The 20579-nt window shown below is 41.8% G+C and overlaps 1 protein-coding gene across 4 annotated transcripts in view; it reads left to right on the top strand.

Moving 5' to 3' along the window:
* LOC146663725 (zinc finger MIZ domain-containing protein 1-like) overlaps positions 1–20579 on the top strand; it is a 111487-nt gene that overhangs the window by 19024 nt on the left and 71884 nt on the right. For 3 of the 4 annotated variants that reach the window (XM_085416604.1, XM_085416606.1, XM_085416605.1), the window contains one exon: positions 8136–8235. The exons of the other annotated variant lie outside the window; for it this stretch is intronic. The gene's annotated coding sequence lies outside the window, so the exon portion shown is untranslated. The remainder of the gene's footprint in view (positions 1–8135; positions 8236–20579) is intronic. 4 annotated transcript variants of the gene reach the window in all.

The raw sequence follows: 20579 nt of genomic DNA, 5'->3' as shown, positions 1-20579 counted from the left end.
AAAAGTACAGATTATATCTAAGATATTTATGAATCATCCAAAGAGTTAAACGGGTAACTTTTTTTAAAGGGTCATTCTGTCAGAAAATACAATGGAGGCAAAACTAGATTAGGCTGTGATAGTCAGAGCATCAAAATAGATAATTCGGCCTGTTTTCAACTGATTTTTGTTTTATGAAAGTGCAAAAACAGATAGGTGCACATAGCATCTCAGGTCCCACACCCCAGTATCCCACTCTCACAGACTTTTTACCTCTGTAATAGCATCACAACCTGCAGCCACAAGAGCTTTGGGGATTGACCAGGGATTAAAAATGTAGCTATGGGTTGTAATGAGCAGCTTGCACAGATAGCCTATCGGGTTATTTTCTGCGTGGGTTGTGGTTTTATTGAACTAATCTTTTAGGGTAATATGGCTCACTCTGTGCTCTGTTCTTACCTTTTTGATGCTTTTCTTTAAACATAGCGCCCAGTAAACACCAGCCAAATATTCAACAAGCATCAGATGCCGCACCCCACAACCCCGACCCCCGCCCTGCCGCCACATGGCATGCCTGGTATTAGCCGATTTCCTGGAGATCACTGAAGGATGCTGCTGGAGCACTTGTGCTCCTCTTTCTCGCTCTCATTCGCTCTGTGTAGAGTGGCCCGCTTAATGCATTGTAATGGTTGACCATTATTTACGCTGGGGATAAACAAAGAGAAGCAAGGAATTGATGGAGTAATCCACTCTCGCAGTCATTAGGCATTGAGATGGAGGAGCTGGTGAAGCAGCCTCCTCCTTATGCCTCTCGAGTCGAGCAGCTAATGGAAATGGGACTCATTAAGACACCTTATACTCCGACGCATCCAAGATCATGAGGAATTGCTAATTGATTGTCGTTAGCGTTCTCGCAATGAGACGCTCTGCCTGTTTTCTCATTTGTTATGAACGGCTTTGTTTTCTTCCTCCCGTCTCCTTCACTTCATTATTGATGTTGCTGTTTTTCCTTCTCTTTCTCTTAGCCCGTTTCGCCTCGAGAGGCCTTTGCAACCGAGTCATCGTAACACTGTTAGACCTGGTTAACTGCAACAATCAGAAGCCCACATGTGCAATTCTGTATCAAATCTGTAATATTTTCAATAATTGGAAGATAGCAGTGCCTTACAAAAAAATCAATATTCAAGGACTTCTAATGGTTGGCTGTGTATTAAACATACATGCTAGTGCAAAAAGTCAGATGTAGAAAATGTGCTTTGGCCAGCACGGTCATGGTTGAACATGAAGGCAGGTCTACTTGTGATGCTTTGCTTATTGGTTCTGGAAATTCCTTCCCTTTTCCTCTGGAACCAGCAGATTGTGTTCATCTTACCCTTTAATCATTTTCCCCTCCCAATAGTAATGTGCTCTCTTTTTCCTCCCTGGATTCCTCTGTGTATATGCCCCCCCGCCCCCTCACACATTGCTTTTTCCTTATTATGAGACGGAGGAAGCAAAGATGAGGGAACGAGATGAAGAATGAGGGCTAAAAATGCAAATACAGGTTCTTTCTTGTCACACATAAGGGCTTGTCACATCCACCTCTAATTTGCTGCTGGCTAAAGGATCTCCTTCTTTTTCTCTGCCTTGCTTGTCTTTATCACATTATGAAGTCTTTCACCTCTGGTAAACCCTTCACAGGCTGGTGAAACAGTAAGAACAGCCAGGTGACCAAGGAAGAATCTATGGCTGCAGGTTTGCTTTGCAGATGAAGCAGGACAAGGTAAAGGAGGCAGGAGGGGCATTGTTTTTATGTCGCTGGTCAGACGGTGCAGCATTTCTTTGCTTTAGCACTCTGCCAGCAGTCTACAACTCCAGCTCTATCTCCCTTGTGGGAGTTGCTACCACCTTCTCACTCTGATACAGAAAGACTGGAAACAAAGGAAGAAAAACACAAGCACCCTCTTGGGCTGCTCTCGCCTTTGAAACAAGATATGGTATAGAGAGAGGAGTAGGAGGAAAAACAGTATTGAAGCCATCAATTCATGCAGGACTCATGAGCATTGTCTCACTCTTTGGAAATAGAAAAACAGTCTGTTAAAGTGACAATCGGCTTTCATAAACGGGTCTTTTCTTGATTTGGGCACCACTTCTGATGCACTGAGTGAAATAACCATTTACAGCTTCAGTAAACACACAGTAAAGACCACATTTGATCAAACACGTGCCATTGTCTACTTTGCAACCGTTTAACTTTTCCCTGTGACCCACTTGTTCATAGTTTCTCTGTGTGAGGAGCGCTCATTGCTGAACACTTTGGAAGTGCTTTGTTTTAGTGACTGAGATTGAGACTGTTGCCTTTCCCTGATCTCAGCAGACATTTAATTGACTGAATCAAGGTTCTTAAGCGATAGACATTACAATCCCTTATAATAAACCTCTAAATTAACCTTTGAATTATTCTCATTTGGAAGATCAGCTTTTTTTGGAGGGGGGGGCGACTTCAATTGTTTCACTTGTTTAGGTGATCTAGCAATACAGACAATTGATGCTAGAGGGCAAACACATTGGGAAGTTATGCACAGCAGGAAGTAAATTACCTGAATTTGCATAAATAAGACACATAATTGGTAGTTGCTGTGATCCTGATCTGGTAGCACGCAGTATATATACAACTGCACCTTTTTGCACAAGGGTGTGTGTTGTGGATACGCGTGTGTGTGTGTGTGTGTGTGAGAGAGAGAGAGAGAGAGAGAGAGAGAGAGAGAGGTTCCATGTAATTGCAGCAATGGTGGTTAAGTAGGCACCAGCATTTGTGTTAATCAGCAGAGAGTGAAGATCGGGGAGCTCACTGAGCAGGCGTCTCATGCCCTGTAAATGTATCATGGTAAAAACCATTATCTCTAAACCTGTAATCATCTCTACGGCATTCATTCAGTGCATCAACATGCTTCATGTTGATGGCTTTTCACCTCTAAAAAATGGTGTGACTCTTTGTGCCTTCACTCTGTATGGATGTCCTCTGAGGGAAGCATTATGTGTGTTGGGATAGTGTCCAATTAATCCTCCATTAGGCACTAAGCTACAGTGTGTACTGTATCTACAATATAACCTGTAGGATAAATTGACAGATTAAATTCATTCTTGAGAAGAGCTTTATGTTGTTTATACAGTATTTTCTAACTTACACTGAGTACAATGATTCAAAATGTATTAACTCAAAACATTTATAATTTATTAATTTACACAGAGTTCTCTGTGTAACACCTAGAACAGCCTCAGTTATATTAGCGATGAGAGATACACCAGACTGTTCCTGGTTGAAACCTGGAAGCTAATTTCTTAACATATTTGGGTGGACTGCTTTATCCATGCAAGACATTGTTTTGCTAGTTTAGGAAGGTAGCTGTTAGTTAACGATAGATGGGTAATAGCCAACTTAGAGTCAGATTTGCTCTCCAAAACGAAGCATATTTTCAACCGCATTCCCATCCCTGCAAGTATTTTGACACTTAATAATTGTCTCTGTTCTTCAGTGTGTAGTCAGGGTTCCAAAATGAAAGCTAAACCAGCATCATGAGCTTTACCTCCACGTACATTTAAGGTACTTACAGAAGATTGTCTGAACATCCTATTCAAGGACATCAAGGAACACTTTATGGACTAGAATAAAAGGAAATAAGCACAAAAGAAATCTTAATCAGGGGGAAGAAAAACAACTTTTAATGGTCAAACTCTTGATCCTAAGGTTTCAAGCTCACTTCTTTTCTTACAAAAGCAAACTGAGTTCATGCTCAAGAAGTTGCATCCTTGGGTTCATAATACTGTCACTGAGGGCAAAAATTTGATGTTAACTATGAAATAAACTGGACTGAATTTAATATAACAAAAACAAAACAGGCTATGCTAATAACAGTCTGTGTACCGTATGTGTCTGTCATTGAAAAAAAAAATCACAGATGCATTTAATTCTTTTATTGTAATCAGGAAACATGTCAACAATTCTGGAGAGATGACGCTAGGGTGTCAGCCATTTTTGCGGGTGCTTGGTTGGCCAGCTCGACTGGATAAAACTGGATAAACCATTAAATCTTCTGATTACTGTAACGCAGATGTTAGCTAATGCTAGTGAAAAAATCAGTAGCCACCACACATAGATGTTAATAAGTAACTTGGTTTGTTGCTAAGGTTGTAATTTGTGAAGCAGCATCAGTTTTCGTGGAGTTTGGTTTCTGTTTTCTCCGTAGTAAAAATTTGCTCACACCGAGGCTGCTGGCTTGTGTCTGGCTTTGAGCTCTGGCTAGCTTTAGCTTTAATGACTTAGCTTCTGTAAAATGGGCATTTTCCTCTGGGTGAGGGCAATTTAAGTACCAGATTAGGTTTTGCTGTTATGTTTTCATGGTGCTTCCCTTGTAAACATGGGTAAACTTTGTGTCTTCATGCACACTGAAGAGCTTCCTTGGTAATGCTATATTAGCATGTGGCTGTGAGTATGCATATGACTATTTGCCAGCAACACTGTGAGCATGTTGTTATTCATGAAGTGGACCACAAATAACTGGACATATGTGAGGCGAATAAAGCTGGAAATTGTTTCTGGTCTCTACAACTACGTGTCATTAATTAGTGACCATGTGTTTTTGTTTGTTTTGGTTTTTTGTTCTAAAATCCATAAAACTGCCTTTTAAATATTACTTGAATTGTAGTATTTGCACTAAAATTTGCTATCAGATCTATTTACAGAAATAGTCATTTAAACCAATCAATTTATAATTTAATTAGTCTTCATTTGTTACCCTACTGTGGTTTATATGAAAGAATTATATTGACTTTTAACCTTAATTCCACAAAAAAATAACATAATTATGCTATCACATGACAGCTGGCAGAAACCTCAATTAATTTGTCTCTAATTACAATATTGGTGTATACGTAAACAAACTCACTGTGCTGCAAAGTGAGGCGATTGCCTCTGTGTTTCCCGTGCTTCATTTTTTATAGTTTTTATTAGCTTCGATTATGAAAATCGTTGCAAACAAGTAGTCTGTTACTGTCTGTTTCTCCTTTGACTTGAAGTGCCTTTTTTAGAAAGCTTGTGAAAAGAGGAGATGCATATCTTGATTGATCTTGCATGTCTTGACTATATCAACAACAGGAAGTGGTCTAAAGCAGGAATGGTGATTCATGTGCCAAGGTAACACTAAGTAGAAGTAAGGGAGGTGAATGGGAGTTCAAACGTTTCAAAGCTGGTATTTATTAAGAATATAGTTGATTAAAACTGTTTTTATCTCCTTTTTAAGAATTTTAGTTTCCAGTCACTGTACATATTTGTCAGAAGGGAAGTGATTAAAAAAAGGGAAACGGGTGCTAAATATACTGTGGATTTTAAAGAAGGCTCACCCATGGCATAATTAATTACACTCAGCATATTCATCACTTTTAATGCTAAAGCAACTCTCTGTGTTTATGTTTTTGAGCTGCTTATCATTTTCACTAATTGTTTTATTAAGACCTAAAAATCTCTTTAATCCTTTTCCTCCTCCATTTGTTCGCATGCTTTCATATCCATATGCATTTAAATCCGGCTGTAGTTACGAGTTAAAATGCAAATGCAGCTCACTGGGAATAATGGCCCCGGAGAACTGGCTGGATAGACGGACACCCTATGGCTCTCGAGAGCTTTCCCCACAGCGCTGAGAGCAGAGCCAGGTGAGTGCTTCTCTCCAGGTGTCCCTCTCATGCCATTGTCGAGGCTTAGCGGGTGGCACCGAGAGCCCACTGCCCTTCTGGCTCGCCAGCGGGTTTCATGGCCATTTTGCACTGAATGACTGTTCATTGACGCAGCCAGTAAAACCCGCTGCTGACTTGGGAGGAATAAGTTTGTCCAGCTCCAGTGGCTTCAGCAACAGTGGGGATTTTGACTCCATGAGGACCCAATTAAACCTGGGAGGCCCTCTCTGAAGGAATAATAACAATGATAAATGCACCTCTGTGGCCAGCTTAAAAAGCAGCAGGGAGAAATGTTTTATTGTGCTGGCCTGTCTTGACACAATTTACTCCAGGCTTCTGGCTTTTGCAGCATCAGGACGAAAACCTCACCTTGTGATTTTTTCCCCCTTTCCCTTGGAGAAGCCTAATGTCATCCTGAAACATTGTGATGACTCAGCTTTGTGTACCATCAAACCATCCTCGTGTGCCCTTTGAAGTGACTTTACTTACTCAGTGCTGAAAGTACAAATTATTTGTTTTTAAGTTGCAAGTCGGTTCAAGGACACGTTTGGGGGTATTTGTTAGAATAAAAGCAAACATTTTTAAGTTACTGATATTATTTTGACCTCGAAAATATTCATCAACTCTGACGAAAAAATCTCTGAATTCCTCTGGATACGCCATCTCATTTGAGAATATCTTCTGTTTTTCACATTTTGAGTAATCTTATTATGCTCTTTATTCGTGTTTACCCATCTTAGAAAAGACATTTAGTCATCATGTATTTTCCTCTGTCAGGTTGTAATTTTGAGAAAAACTCCTTTAATTAGATAACAGGCTTCTGTATTTGCACTTTGCCAGCAGTTTATCAATTACTGCTTGTGGTTTCATACTGCCAGTCAGTCTTTGTCTGGGTGCTCGAGCCTCCTCCTCACCACGCTGCAGAACCGTGTTATTGTACTTAAACAAATCAATTCTCTTGCAGTTGAGCTTTTTTTTCCCTCCATCCCCTGTCATTATGAACTGTTTGCAGTGCAGAGCACATTGATTTTTCACAGCCCTGGAAAAGCTGTTGATGAATAGCACAGAGGTATCTGGGGAGAATCTGGCTTTAAAAAGGAGGCACCCAGCGTCAAACCCTCCTCCTCCTCCTCTCTCCCGACCCATTGAGCCCCCAGCGCTCCTCCACTTTCTCTTTTCAGAGAGCGGCACTTCCAACAGGGGAGAAATGCCGCCTGAAAAATCTTCCAATCATAAAAATAGGATTAAAAAAGTGCGAGACACAAGGGACCACCCTCTCTCGCTGAATGCTAAAACACACTTTGTGGTTAGACAGTTTTTAGATTTTGGGTATTAGCCTTGTCCTGTCAACCAAAGCATGAGCTCACTAAAAACCTGCCTGGGAACAGAAATGGCTAGTATGCTACGTGTCACCTGATGAAAACGCCATTAAATTTGTTCTTTTCTTCTATAACTCATTCAGCTCCTTGGAATTTTATACTTCAACATTTTAAGAGTGACAAAAACTTATTTTTTCTTTGGACCTGACTGAGCCTCATCTCTCTGAACAAACTGAGAAACTACTACCTTAAGAGATGACTATTTACAAGTACTACCTTGATGTGGCCCTTCATTTAAAGCAGGGAACTTAAGTTGCACTCTGCACCCTCTCATGGCCCTCTCTCAAGATCTGAATGACAGGCTTAAACATCTACAATTTGTCTTCGCATTTGAGAGTTTGTGGGACAACAAACTGCTGAGGTCATCCGTTTGTTTGAGCACTGACATCAGTGTTTGCTGAATCCCAGTAGTTGGACACCTTATCATGATGAATTCACAAAGGGAACTAAAGCTTCTAAACTTAATTGTGCGAACAAACAAAAGACGTGATTCTGAACTGTGTGGACCCTACATGATAAGCAGTATGTTTATATATATTTTGGTTTAAAATTAGCTGCTGGTTACTTTCTTCCCTAACTGATTTATAGGTTTTGTACTTCACCAGTCACCCTTAAAGAAAATATGGTCATTTTTTTAAGGGTCTGCATATCACTGGGTATATGCAGGAGTTCTGCCTGCCAGACTGGGTGCCAAGCTATAGTAAAGGACCGTCCTAATAGGCTTATCTGTCAATTGGGAGTGAATTGTGAATGCGCCACGGCAGTGAACTTACCGTGTGGTGGATGTTTATGATGCCATGCTGGTCGTGTGAAGTGTCGGCTGCTCTTTTGATTTGTCCTTTGTGGGCACGGGAGCGTGAAGGAGCTTATCCGTGCTGGGAAGAAGTGTATCACGTTAAGCGAGGCGCAGATGGAAGCCACTCAAAGCCCATAGGAATCTGTGAGAAGTGAAATCACTGAATGAGATTGAGTTTCAGGAGAATAATGCAAATGTAATAATTCAGTGTTCGGAGATTGGTAAATAATACTGCGACGCCTGATGTATTTTCTTTCTCTGATTTTTCTCAGGGGCAGAAGAATTGAGACACTGGAGTGTTTCTCCTCCTGGTGTGTGAATGGGTGGGGGGGGTCCTTAGTGGTGAAGAGTCAAGGATTGAAAATAACACAGGTGAGTAATTTATTTTTCTGAAACATATATGGCGGAGGTTTACATAGCCAAGCTCAGATTTAAATCTGCGCCACAGCAGGAAGTGTGAGCGCTCTGCAAAGAGCTCGCTGCTGCATGTTATCATTACACAAATGCGCTCATTAAAGTTGTTCCCAGCCTTCTTTTTAGGCTGCATTTGTTTGCCACTTGAAGTTTTAAATTAACCTTCTACATCCTGATGGTGTGCTTACAGTTACCATTTAAATTGGCTAAACTGTGTGAAAGTCAAAAGAGATCGCCTGTGTTGAGCGAATCAGAGAATCCTTAATGGGGGAAGCTAACGCGGGTTAATTGCTCAGTTGCACTGTCCACATTTGTATCTATGCATTTCTGTTGATTTGTAAGCAAATAGTATATAGTCAAATATTTTGGAAAACACTGACTTTTAAACTTTGTTAGGGGCTTTATGGTTATGTAAGAGATCCCTGGAGGAGGCGCAAATCAAGCCTCAGGGGCTCACAAGTGTACTCCTAGTGCTGGTCTTAAACAGGGAGGGTTGCGTCAGGGAGGGCATCTGGTGTAAAATCCACTTCACATCCTGGGATATAAGGGAGCAGGTGAAAGCTCCCATTTTGGAAAAATGTGTTGCAAAAATGAAGCTTGCTTACACAGAGTTAACAGGCTAGCAAGGTCAGAGAATGTCAATATCTCTTTTTTGATGTGGTGTTCAGGAAACAGGAGTAAACACTGCAACAGATAGAACATAAAATAGAACATCTGGGAGAGGTGTTCTGACTGACTCGCATTATTATTGTATGATTTCATTTACTTTGTTTCCTATAAACATAGGTGATAAAAATGTACACCTCGTGAAGTTTGAAAGCCGAGCGCACAACTATATGTGTCCACATTATTTTTAAAATCCTAAAATTCAACGGTCTTTGCTGGGAACTCCCTATTTAGCTCAGATGCTGCTTTGTGTGAAAATATGTATCAAAGCAGGAATCAAACAAATCTCGTTACTGGAAACCGATATCTGCCTCCCTTGTCACTACAGTGATATAAAGACCACGGCTTTGTTTGCACTGGCATGCGCTGTCCTCCGCTGTACTCGAGGGTCTTTAGTAAACATGTGATGGCAGCAGTTTGTGTGTGGCCAACATCAGCTCTCCTCTCACAGAACATGTTGATTTCATCAGGAGCTCCTGGGAGGCTCTGTGTAACAAAGTGCTTATGTTCCATATGCAGTCCGAGCACAGGCACGCACACACACATGCAGAAGGTCACAACTATCCTCTTCATCGGCGAGCCACCAGCTCATCCTTATGCAATATGGAGCTCAGTGTACATCCCGCTGAAGGGGGAGAATTATGTTGTGGAAAGCGAATGTAATTGGTTTGTCCACTGTATTATACAATGCAGCTATGGATTAGGAATTGGGGCATCCAGGACACACACGCACACACTGAATAGATAAGAGTAGTTAATCTTGATTAGAGCAGTGTGAATGCTGAGAAATACGGTGCTGTGACAAGCATCTGCCTGCCACACAGCTGAGTGGGATAAACCAAAGTGATTATTGTGGAAATGTCAGACGAGGTAGACGGTGATAGCAAGTGAAACGAAGGGGGATGTGACATGAACGGGGACATGACACGAGTGCCTCAAAGTCAGTTCTCTCTCATTTTCAGTGACAGACTTTTCCCCTCTCACAGTGCCTTTGTGGAGCGATGGAGTGGAGGGGGGTTGATGATATGGCTACAGCCATGAGAAATAGCAACAGTCTCAAACAGAGGAGTGTAAATAGTGGCTGATAGCCACATAAATCAGCTGGGAGTAAATCTTGTTGGGTTGCAGCTAGTAGTTTTTACAGCATAACTCCTTATTTACTAAATCAAAGTTGTTTTACAGCCATTTCTTTAGTCTGTAGACCATCACAAAAAAGTAAAAGCTTAAGGGGATATATTCAGATTTCTTGTCTGAAAACAGTATCAAACCAAACCTTATTCAGCGAGGAGGAGCTGGTGCTTCTGTCTGGCAATTTTTGCTGCATAAACCAGTGTAAAAATTCTTGGCTGGGTGCATTCTGTTTTACTAATTGATTAATCGACTAGGTCTTTCTCTACAAAGCAGACTAGGCACCCACTTTCATTTCACCGGGTTGATATCTAAAGGTTGCCAGGTTGGTCTTTTTCTCTGTACTGCCAGTGTAAGCTCTAATGAGTAATTGCTTTCCTCTGCGAAATCCGAAGGTGCAGACATTCTGTTAACTTCGCTAAAGGAAAAAGGGGGAGGGGGAAAAAAATCTCCTTCCTGTCAGTGGTCTGACTTTCTCTCTGTTCTTGTTAGATCTGGAACTGATAAGTGAGAGGCCTCTGGTAACTGAACAGGAAGGATAGAGGGCCTGGCCTCAGAGCCCCTGCCTCTGCACACATGTCCACCTCCCCCTGCTCAGGCAAACAAAGGGAGCAGAGCCTGCCACTTAACTTCAGGTTTGAAAATATTCAAGCCTATTAGAAGGATAATCATCACTTATTCGAGTGAACTCTTATCCTGAAGAGATTTTTGTTGACTATAACAACAGAGAGGCATTTTGATAAAACAGGCCGTGGCCAAATTAATGCTTTGCAACCATTTCACATCCAGGCCCAATCACAACTCCCTTGTTCCCCTGGCTGGTGTTAAGTCAAGTGGAAGTACTGTATTAACCAGTCACGTGGCAGAGCGGTCAGGATTTATTGTTCATCCCAAATACCCACAGGTCTGAATGAGTAGCTGTTAAACTGATTAGTGTGATGAGGCTGTTGTAGCCTATATACCCTACATGCTAAAAGCTAGCTAGTATAAAGTAGAATCTACATTTCTACTAGTGTTTGCTATGTTAAAACAAAAACAACAAAAAATACAGAGATTGTCTTTGAATGCAGGGTTATACACAACAGACTTCCCAAAGTCAGCGCGAGTTAAAATGGCCCAGAAATGAAGATCATGTGTAATCTTTTTTTGATGATAATCTTTTAGGGAAAAGCACCAAGCTTAATTAGAAAGAAAACATAGGAGTATAGTGGAAAACGTGAATAAGCGCTTGTTATAGTACAATTTAAACTGTCCGTCACTGTCTGCTTGGTTACAACAATCTAAGCTCGATGTAAACGGTGCACTACCTTGCTTTATGGGGCCATTTTGCTGTCTGTAATTGCATTTTATTCCTCTAGATAACAGAAGCAAACTTACATGATGTGACATGACAAGATATTTCCAGTGCAGTAACCATGGAGAGTGAATATTTGCCGTACTTATCTAAACCATCAGTACCAAGAGTTTAGTGCAAAACTATTTTGCTCTCTGCAGAATTCAAGAGACAGGTCCCCTTAATGAAATTCTGTTTCAACGCAAGCTTCTCTGAATAAAATCCCAGTTCTCTAAAAATCTTACTCTGCTTATTACCAGCAGTGGGATTGGAATGTCCAAAAGCAGTCGGGGGAATGCTGGATCGTATTTGACTGGTTTATAATGACACGACTTGTGTGAAAGCGGCTACAGCAAACATTACTTGATCTCGCTGAGAAACCTTGTGGAATTATTTGAACAACATTTGTTGTCGGTGAACAGTTATCCAAGGATTTTGCACTTAAAGCTTTGTGTCAAGATGACTGTTGACTCAAAGGTGCATTGTTCAGATGAGTGCATAGATTATTTTCCTGTACGGTACCGGCTGAGTAACTTGGCACGACAAGATAGCACTCGAGGTTTCATTCTTGCAGTGTGCTTAAGATCTCTCTATCATCTTATCTTTTGGACTTTGAATTTGAATGCTCATTTGAATTTTTTTTGTTGTATTCTTTTTTAGTTAAAATGAAGGTTGGAAATGTTGGACAAATCCCTTTTTCAGGCTGAGACTGCGGTGGGGTGGTATTCCCAGGAGAAATTGTAAGATAGCATGCCAGTGTGACAGCTGACTTATTAGCCCATTAGTCATTGGAGAGAAAAAGAGGTGGATGAGCACAGCATCCGTCAAGAAAGCATCTCTTCTTTCCAGATAGCCTCCCCCAACGGCCGCCCAGGAATCTTGTAAGTGTCTCCCACTGATGTAGGAGCTGGAGTGCTGGGGTCAGATAGTACGGCCAGATCTCTCCATCCCGGCGCTCTCTGTTGCTGCAGATGACCTAGCTGCCTGTCCTAGGAACAGACCAGCGTAACAGAGGCAGAGCTCAGTGTACTGTACTAAAAATAGATGTAGCTTCATATCCCCTTTCTCAGAGACACATGCAAATGTAGATGTGTCAGCTTATACGTGCATGTATCCTCAGAGGTGGTCACAACCACTGGTAGCATGTCAGTGACTGCCTGACCGTGTGTGATTGACAGGTCGACTGTGGCGGTACAAAGTATCTGTGTACTCGGGACAGATGTTCTCCACAGCTTGCTTGAGTCAACGTACATCAGGAGGAAGCTGTTAACCAACACTTGGCTTTGAGACGCACCTCCCCACTGCTCTGTGACCCTGCCGAATCGTCCTCTACATCTCATCTGTCTTTGTATAAGCTATCAACCCGACTCTGCTCAAACAAAGAAAGGCAGATAATATTAAACAAATGAAGTAGTGCTTGCTTCCACTGCTGCAAAATTGAAGCTGATATCCCTTTGACATGCCATCCACGGAGAACTTGTCAATTTCCTGCTCATGATGAATAGCCTGAATAAGCCACGCTTCACGAGCCAACAAATTAATTAATGACATGCTGTAATATGTTTAAAAACACTTGGCATTGACATGTTGCTGGCTTGTGAATGGTCTGCCTCGAAATAGGACCACATTAACCTTTCTATAGCCTCACGCTACTGTATTATTGAATTCCTCTTTGTTAGAAAGCTTTACTAGGGCCTCATCAAATTAGTACATTTTTGTTGTAAAATATGACCAAGACCCAACAAGCTAAAGCTCCACACAGCTTAACTGTTCCATTTATAAAGTGTCTGTGTAAAGCTAATGAAATGATTATACTGGCACCACTGCAGGGCCTTGAATTAGCACATCAGCTGATCTGACTGCCATTCAGATTACCCGTTTTAAAAATCTATTCACAGCAAGATGACAAATATGAGCCCTGAACCTATGTGCTGTAGTTAAAATTCATCAAGTTACATCAAGTGGCCGTAATTCATGCAATATTTGAAACGGTCATCGGAAAACAAAGTAATAGCGTGATAGAGGTTGTAGTGCGATCGTAGTGATGCCCCTCAGTAATTTGATAATAAGGTACGGATATATTTGTCGACTTTACAGAGCAGTTCAGAGTTTCATTGCACTGTATAGGCCCCAGTCACACAGGTCTAGAGATCAGTCTGTGCATCTGGAAATCACTGGTATCTGTGCTAAATCGACCGCTAAAGCCCTAATTGCGTGGGCCTAGAGATTGCTCAGTGCCCCGCTGATAGCAAGGGAAAAGTGTGTATTCTGTTACTAGTTGATTAGTCATTGCTGGAGGTTGCAGGCGGTCACTGGCGTAAAATTTGTTGCAGAGAGGTATACGACGCTGCAATAAATACCACTTTGCAGTTGTTTTTGGTTGCTAGCTGGTTGCCGCGGTCACCAGTAGTTTGCATGGGAAGATTGCGATCTGTTTGCATAACACTGGAAAACTGCTCGCCAAGCTGTAGTAGATCTGTGAAGAGTGCAATGTAAACTGGTAAAGGCGAGGATTGTACTTCAGAATTAAAGTTGCACCTTAAGCAATGTGTCAGTTGCAGTTGTAAGAAAAATCTTGTATTTTAAAGACAAAATTCTCCATTTCGAGTTCTGGTTTCTTTATAGCTCGGAGCCTAAATGGTGATTGCTTGCAGACAAGTCAGTCTTTTAGGTGAACTATGGGTAACTGCAACAATCTGCTAGCAACCGCTCACAATCACAAGCAGGTTTTGGGTGCATCATAGTCAAATAATTTCACCTGTTGACTGCGAGCTACCCCCAGTAACCACCAACCAGATAGGAAATACACATTTTTCCCAGTCCCTAATGACTATGTGACCGACACCTTAGTTGTCTGATTCACGCTCTCATTTTCACTCATTCTCACAGTTGACCTTTTGCTGTTGCAAGGAGCTGTTCACCTAAAAACAGACTGTCTTCAAATGTCTTCAAATGTCTGGATAGTCAAATAAACCGACAGAAGATGGTGAAGACCAAAAACAGAGCTAACATGGATTTTGATCTTGCACTTATCAGGTGGCCACAAACAGCTCTGAATGAATAATGATGTTGCTCCTTAACACCTGCGTTTGTACAAAAGGAAAAGTTTTTAACCTTTAAACGTAAACATAATCCATAAAAGTGCAAAAAGTGGCCAGAAAAATGAGCTACAGATTTAAAGGAATAGTGTCCTCTTGTCTGGAGAAAGACTCAATCCAGGAGACTCTCATGGATGTGTTATAGAAAGATCTAGAGGCAACTGTCTAAGCTTAGCATAACAACTGAAAAGAATGCAAAACGCCTAGCGTGCCTCTTTAGAAGTTGAAAATACATCTACTAATACCTCTAAAAAGTTAATTGTTATTTATGTGATCCAATGAAATGCTTCAGAGGTGTGGTTAGACACACATTTCTTGTTTACTACTTAGCAACTGGTTCTCTGCTGGCACTAGTCTTATGTTGGATGGGCCATAAATAGTAATGATCTAGAGCTGATATCTTAATATTTATAGATTTACGACAAACACAACTTTGTCACATTAAAGTGTGAAATGCCTTAAAGTAGCTTCATACTTGATACGTTTCATACTTCAAATGTATAATGTAGCATCTGGCATGACTGAGTGTTATACAGCGAAGTCCGATCTTTTTGACAACTTGTGAATTTACGTCTGACAGGCTGATTGTCATCAATTTCAGACTTGTTTGGTAATTTTGGGATCAAAGGCTATGATAAGGATGATGATACTGATGCTAATCCCACTAAAGGGGATGATTGAGTCATCAAGGCAAAACAGCTGTCTTATGTGCCGCCTCTCCCCCTGGCTGCTGATGACGATAGCAGAGTGTAAGTGAGTGCAATTGACAGTGGAGTTTGAGCTTCCTCAGGGAGGAGGGAGGAAAGACTGAATCTGAGCAGAGGCAGCAAGGGTGGCCATGAAACATTCATGCACCTGGGGACTCTTTGCATAAGGAGAGCAAGCTGAGCCACTAATGAAGTAAAGAGCAGAGGACTTTCAATGGCTCTGTTTGTCCTTTTATGAGATTAGCGTTAGTGTGGCTTCTTATATAAACTGCATTAAAAGCTGATATACTGACACGTTGGTACTGCCTTGTAAAAACATTATTTTTGGGAGTAATTAAATCATGGTTAGCTGCAAGATTAGTAACACCACAGGTGTGTGGCTGGTTATAGCTGAACGCCGGACAGACAACGGTGCCCCAAATGTGGACATCCACAGTTGCGCCAGTTGAACATTTGTCCCTCCTAAACTCATCCTGGTCAAAGTCTGCGAGCTCACACAGGGACAGAAAAGGCAAGAGAGGAGCAAGATGAAGAGGGGAAAAAAGAAGTAATATTTAGACAGCTGTAATGCCGTGTATCACTGTCAGTGGAAGGGGGGCAGAAGAAGTGGAGAGATATTTTGGTGTCCTCAGCAAGGCCTCAGACAAACTCCCGCTACAGTATTGATGTCACTGCGCCCTCTTGACAGCAGACTGTAAATCAAAAGTCACAGTTATCTATAGATTTACAAACACCTGCTATATCTTCACAGTATGTATCCAAACTGCATAAACTGAGAAAACCTGTTCAAACATGTTTAGATGGTAGTACACTGGCGGGACCTATCTAAGAGCTCACTGTTAGTGTTTCAGTACAGTAACAGCGGTTGTGTGAGACATCTGGTCACATGTCTGCAGTCCTGTGCTAGACTGCCTTGTGCCTTGAGGTGGTGGATGGCAGCTGACTGCTCTGATTCACTGGGAACTAGACTTGTGCGCTGTACGCCTCACAATGGCTTGACTCATAGGGAGTCGACGCTCAGTTGCGCGGAGTCCGTCTCATGGTCATTTTACTGGAAGTTTCTGTTTGACTCCTTTGTTGCTGTTGTGTTCGGATGGAGACAGCAGTCTTCTCTGTGACTGTATTTGTTTTTTTTCTGCACGGTTTTATCTTTCCTACAAGTGGGAATGGATAGTTTCCCTGCAATTCCGATCCTCAGTCGATACCTAGTCACACCCTTGTCCTTCGTGGGTTGCGAAGCGGTCATCGGCTCATTAGCAGCTTCTTTTCACCTGACATGTTCCCACATTAGCATCCCACCAGCATCACCCTTTGAACGTCTTCAACCCGTCTGGTTTCCCAACAAACCCTGCCACTGACTCTAAGGTTATGGTTAATTTTGCTTGTGCAGCTGTGATTTTAACACAACCCTAAAGTGTTTTATTCAAATTCGAGGCTTACTTGACTCACTGTAGTCTTCCCCTAAAAGATAGGTGTTGCTATTCAGAACGAAAGAAATATCCCCCTTTGATTTGCTGGAATTTGAATACAAGAAAGGAAACCAAACATTTGTAGAGATTTTTCCACATTTTTCTGTAGAACACCTTTTCCAGCTGATGTAGAAGTCTCCCTCTGTGCCATAGTAAAATCCCTCCGCTCCTGCATTCATGTATCACCTAACTGCCTTTAGAGGCCTCTTCACACACCTGGACAGAAATAGTGAATGGTGCATGATAAGCCAAAATAACACCAAAACGCACCAACCAGCGGTAGTCAAGACGTCATTTCTGTGAGAGAGGACACCCTCATTTCCAGGGTGTAAAATGCTGATGGGCATGCTAGGTATTCTACCAAGAACTGCCATGCTCACATTTTAAGCTGTCACTATTTGTTGCACTGCTTATTTCCAGAGCTTTCCAGAGTTTTTGTAACCCTGCTTCCTTTTAGAAACAGTGTTTTTATGTGCTAGCCACTTGATTTGTGCTTCATTTTGCCTGGTGACAGCGTGCAGAAACATAACATTAAATCTCTACCCGCGGTCACTCTCCTTCCCCTATCACATAATAACATGTGCAACACCCGCACAGCAGCCACTAATTGCTGCTGGATATTAAGAGCAAGGTCTCTTAAGACACTGACCTTGCTTTAGCCAATCATAACAGAGTGTGTTACCAGGTTGAGCTCTGATCAGAGTCCCCGCAGCTCGAACAGGAGGAATTAATTATTCAGACTGGCTGCTTGCACCTTTTGCTGGACACAGCATTTAATGACATTATAATGGCATCCATGTGAGATGTTACTGCTGATGTGAGAGTATCAAAGCGGGAAGTGCACAAAAGACCAGCCAGAAAGCTCCCTGAGTGCCAACAACCAACTTTGACAGGCCGAAGGATGTAATGAATCTTCCACATCCTCTTTCAATGTTAATCTAATTTATTTGCTTCTAATGATGACATGCAGTTAATTAAGAGATAAGTAGGGTTGCCAACCGTCCCTTAAAATACGGAATCGTCCCGTATTTCGAAACAAAAGTACACGTCCCGTATTGAGCTAATAAGGGACGCACTTTGTCCCGTAATACAGCGAGAATCAAAAGTAGTCTATAAATGTTTATGGAATTAACACTTTGTTTGAAAACATAATTCCCAGCCCCTCTCCTGCTTTGTGACCAATGAGCTGACAGCACACTTATGACAATTCGAGTATGACAATTCAGATTACCGCTCATCTCATTGGTCGAGGAAAGGTCGCTTGCGGAGAAAATACCGGAAGACAACAGATGACCACAACAAGAAGCATGGCCAACAGGGGAACAAACGCCGACTCTGCGGTGCAAGTCTCGGATGACAGTACACCTAAAGCTGGGCAAACACTGTGCGATTTTTTTCAGTCACGTTATTCAGCTCCTGCTCAAACTGCACGATTGACTCGCAGGGGTTAGAAGTTCGTATGTCACGATGTACTCTCACACTATACCGCCCGATGCTCTGATGCGACCTGAGTGCTCACACTGTGCCTCCATAACATGAAGGTTATAACAGAAAATCTGTCGCTCGCTCTCTCTGTCTTTCACTCACACAGACACACCACTACCATCAACTTTGCTAAATTGCTAATGAAAAACACTGATCAGGCAGCTGTGATTGAGCAGCAGTGTAAATCCAACTATTTTCACGGTTGTTGTGGTCGTGATAATTTTGTGATGCCACATCGAAAAGGCTCGGATGAGCTTTCCAAAGTTCTACAAGTTGTGCCTCCGTCGCTTGTGTCCAGATCACACGCTGCACTGCCGTGCTGCTCCATCTTTTACACCAACGTTTACGTGTTTGCGCGTGAGCAGTGAGCCCCTGTGGTGACACCCTCACGAGCGATTGATGATCGGGAGCTGGTCGTGAGGTGTTAATCACTTCTCGTTACCCCACGTATACTACACGACGCACGATGAAGGCCAAAATCGGTCCGATCGCTCAAAAATCGGCTCAAAATGGGCCAAAAATCGCACAGTGTGAGCCCAGCATTAGAGCAGCAATGTTTGTTCCCCTCAGAGAAAGGGAAGAATGGGAAAAGGAAAACACCTGGCTGGAAAACGTTAATATGGGCATGTGCAGTGAATATCAGCGCTATGTGGCCAGAAGTGTGATAATATAACTTATTTTGTGTAATAAACAACTGCAAGGATAGATGATTACAACAAATTGATGACTAATACATAAAAGTAATACATAGATGAATAATGATGATGAGTTATGATGCGTAATCATGGGAACAAGCGGGTTTACAAACAGGAGCAGCTGATTAGCATTAGAAAAGCTGAAATAATACCTCAACTGAAGCCAATTGTACTAAATGCACTAAATGTGCACTGTTACAAGAATATTTTTCTTTCTATTGTTTTCTATTATTTTAAGTTAAGCAGGACAGAGTGCTTTTAAAGAAAGATTTACTTATATTCTCAAAAGTTAAGCATGACAGGCTTCTGTTTAAGAAAGAGACCTGTTTTACTGTGTTAATGTTGTCATTTTGAGCTAAAAATAAATGGCTAAATGATCATTTGTTTCACATGTGTTCATATCACAAAGAATAGAATATGCATCTACTTAAATCAACTTCAAGTCAAATGGTTAAAAAAATAATTTCACACACAAAAAAAGAGCTAGAAAATTCACCACACTGGGAAGGGTGAAGACAACTGGGTCGCCCGGCCCTGGCCACAAGGTGTCCCTTATTTATTTTTCAGGGAGTTGGCAACCCTAGAGATAAGGTAAGAGGCTAGATACTTTGTTCAAAATACTCAAAACCCCTGAGTTTCATAACGATCCACGGCTGGGTTTCCAGTGACCTCTAACAAGACAGGGCAGGACTTAAATGACTTAAAAAATGTTTTGATGTCAGCTAGAAAAAAGAGGAAACTGTCTTTTAGCTCCAGTAACATCTTAATCATACGCAACTCAATTTTAACTGCAAAAAAAGTCACATGGCTATTTGTTACGTTAAAGGGTGCTACGTTTCCCGCTCGTCTTACCTCTCTTTATATAAACAGATGCACTAATGTATTAATGTATCAGAGGCATGTAGCCAAAGAGAAACTGTCAAGCAGTGCAGCTCTCACAGCGCTTGTGTGTATACGCTGTAAATAGTGCTGAGCAACAGCAAGGTTACCGACTCTAAATGCATTTGCATTATGCTAATGTAATGAGAACAGGGAGCCAATGGAGGCTGACTGCACTGGATCGCTTCGGGGACACGAACGCAAGAGTCATCACGCAAATTATCAGGGTGGCTGATCGCTCAAAAACAAAAGTTTAACGGGAGATAAGCAGTCAAACCGGACCGCTTCTTTTGGTGCGAGGCCAGATTCAGATGCCGAGTTCTGCTTTGATATTTCTCTCTAACCCAATGTTCTTATCACGGCCCTCAAGCAAACATGCAAACAATCTGGCCTGTGTGTTTCCAGTCACATGGGCCCGAAGTGCTGGAGAGTCAGCATGTCTGTCCTGGTATTTCCTGAGGCTTCGTAAACATACATACACACAAGTGTTCTCTCTCTCTCTTTTTCTCTGTCACACACAGAGACACGCTATTTAAACAGTCAACAATAATACAGTATAATGATCGTGCGTATTTGTATAGAAGGCAAAGGGCAGAAGCAAAGTAAAGTCAGTTCCCACAAAGAACGGCGATGAGAAAACAAGGAGGAACAAATTAGGAGTTAATTTGCATATTAACAAATCAATAAATCAAGTCTCTGTGCGACTCTGTAAGTCTCATACATATTGGAGATGTGGTTGTCGTAGGTGGAATAACTGCGAATCTGTTTCCAACTTGTGGTTACTCTAACCTTAAAATAGTCGAGAAAAACAGAAGGAAGTTCAACTTTACTTTGCACTTCTC

Source organism: Rhamphochromis longiceps, linkage group LG8 (assembly GCF_057381845.1).
Source record: "Rhamphochromis longiceps isolate RC_006_pf linkage group LG8, R_longiceps_female_GT1.1, whole genome shotgun sequence".
Taxonomy (NCBI): Eukaryota; Metazoa; Chordata; class Actinopteri; order Cichliformes; family Cichlidae; genus Rhamphochromis; species Rhamphochromis longiceps.
This window is presented reverse-complemented; position numbering and strand designations above follow the sequence as displayed.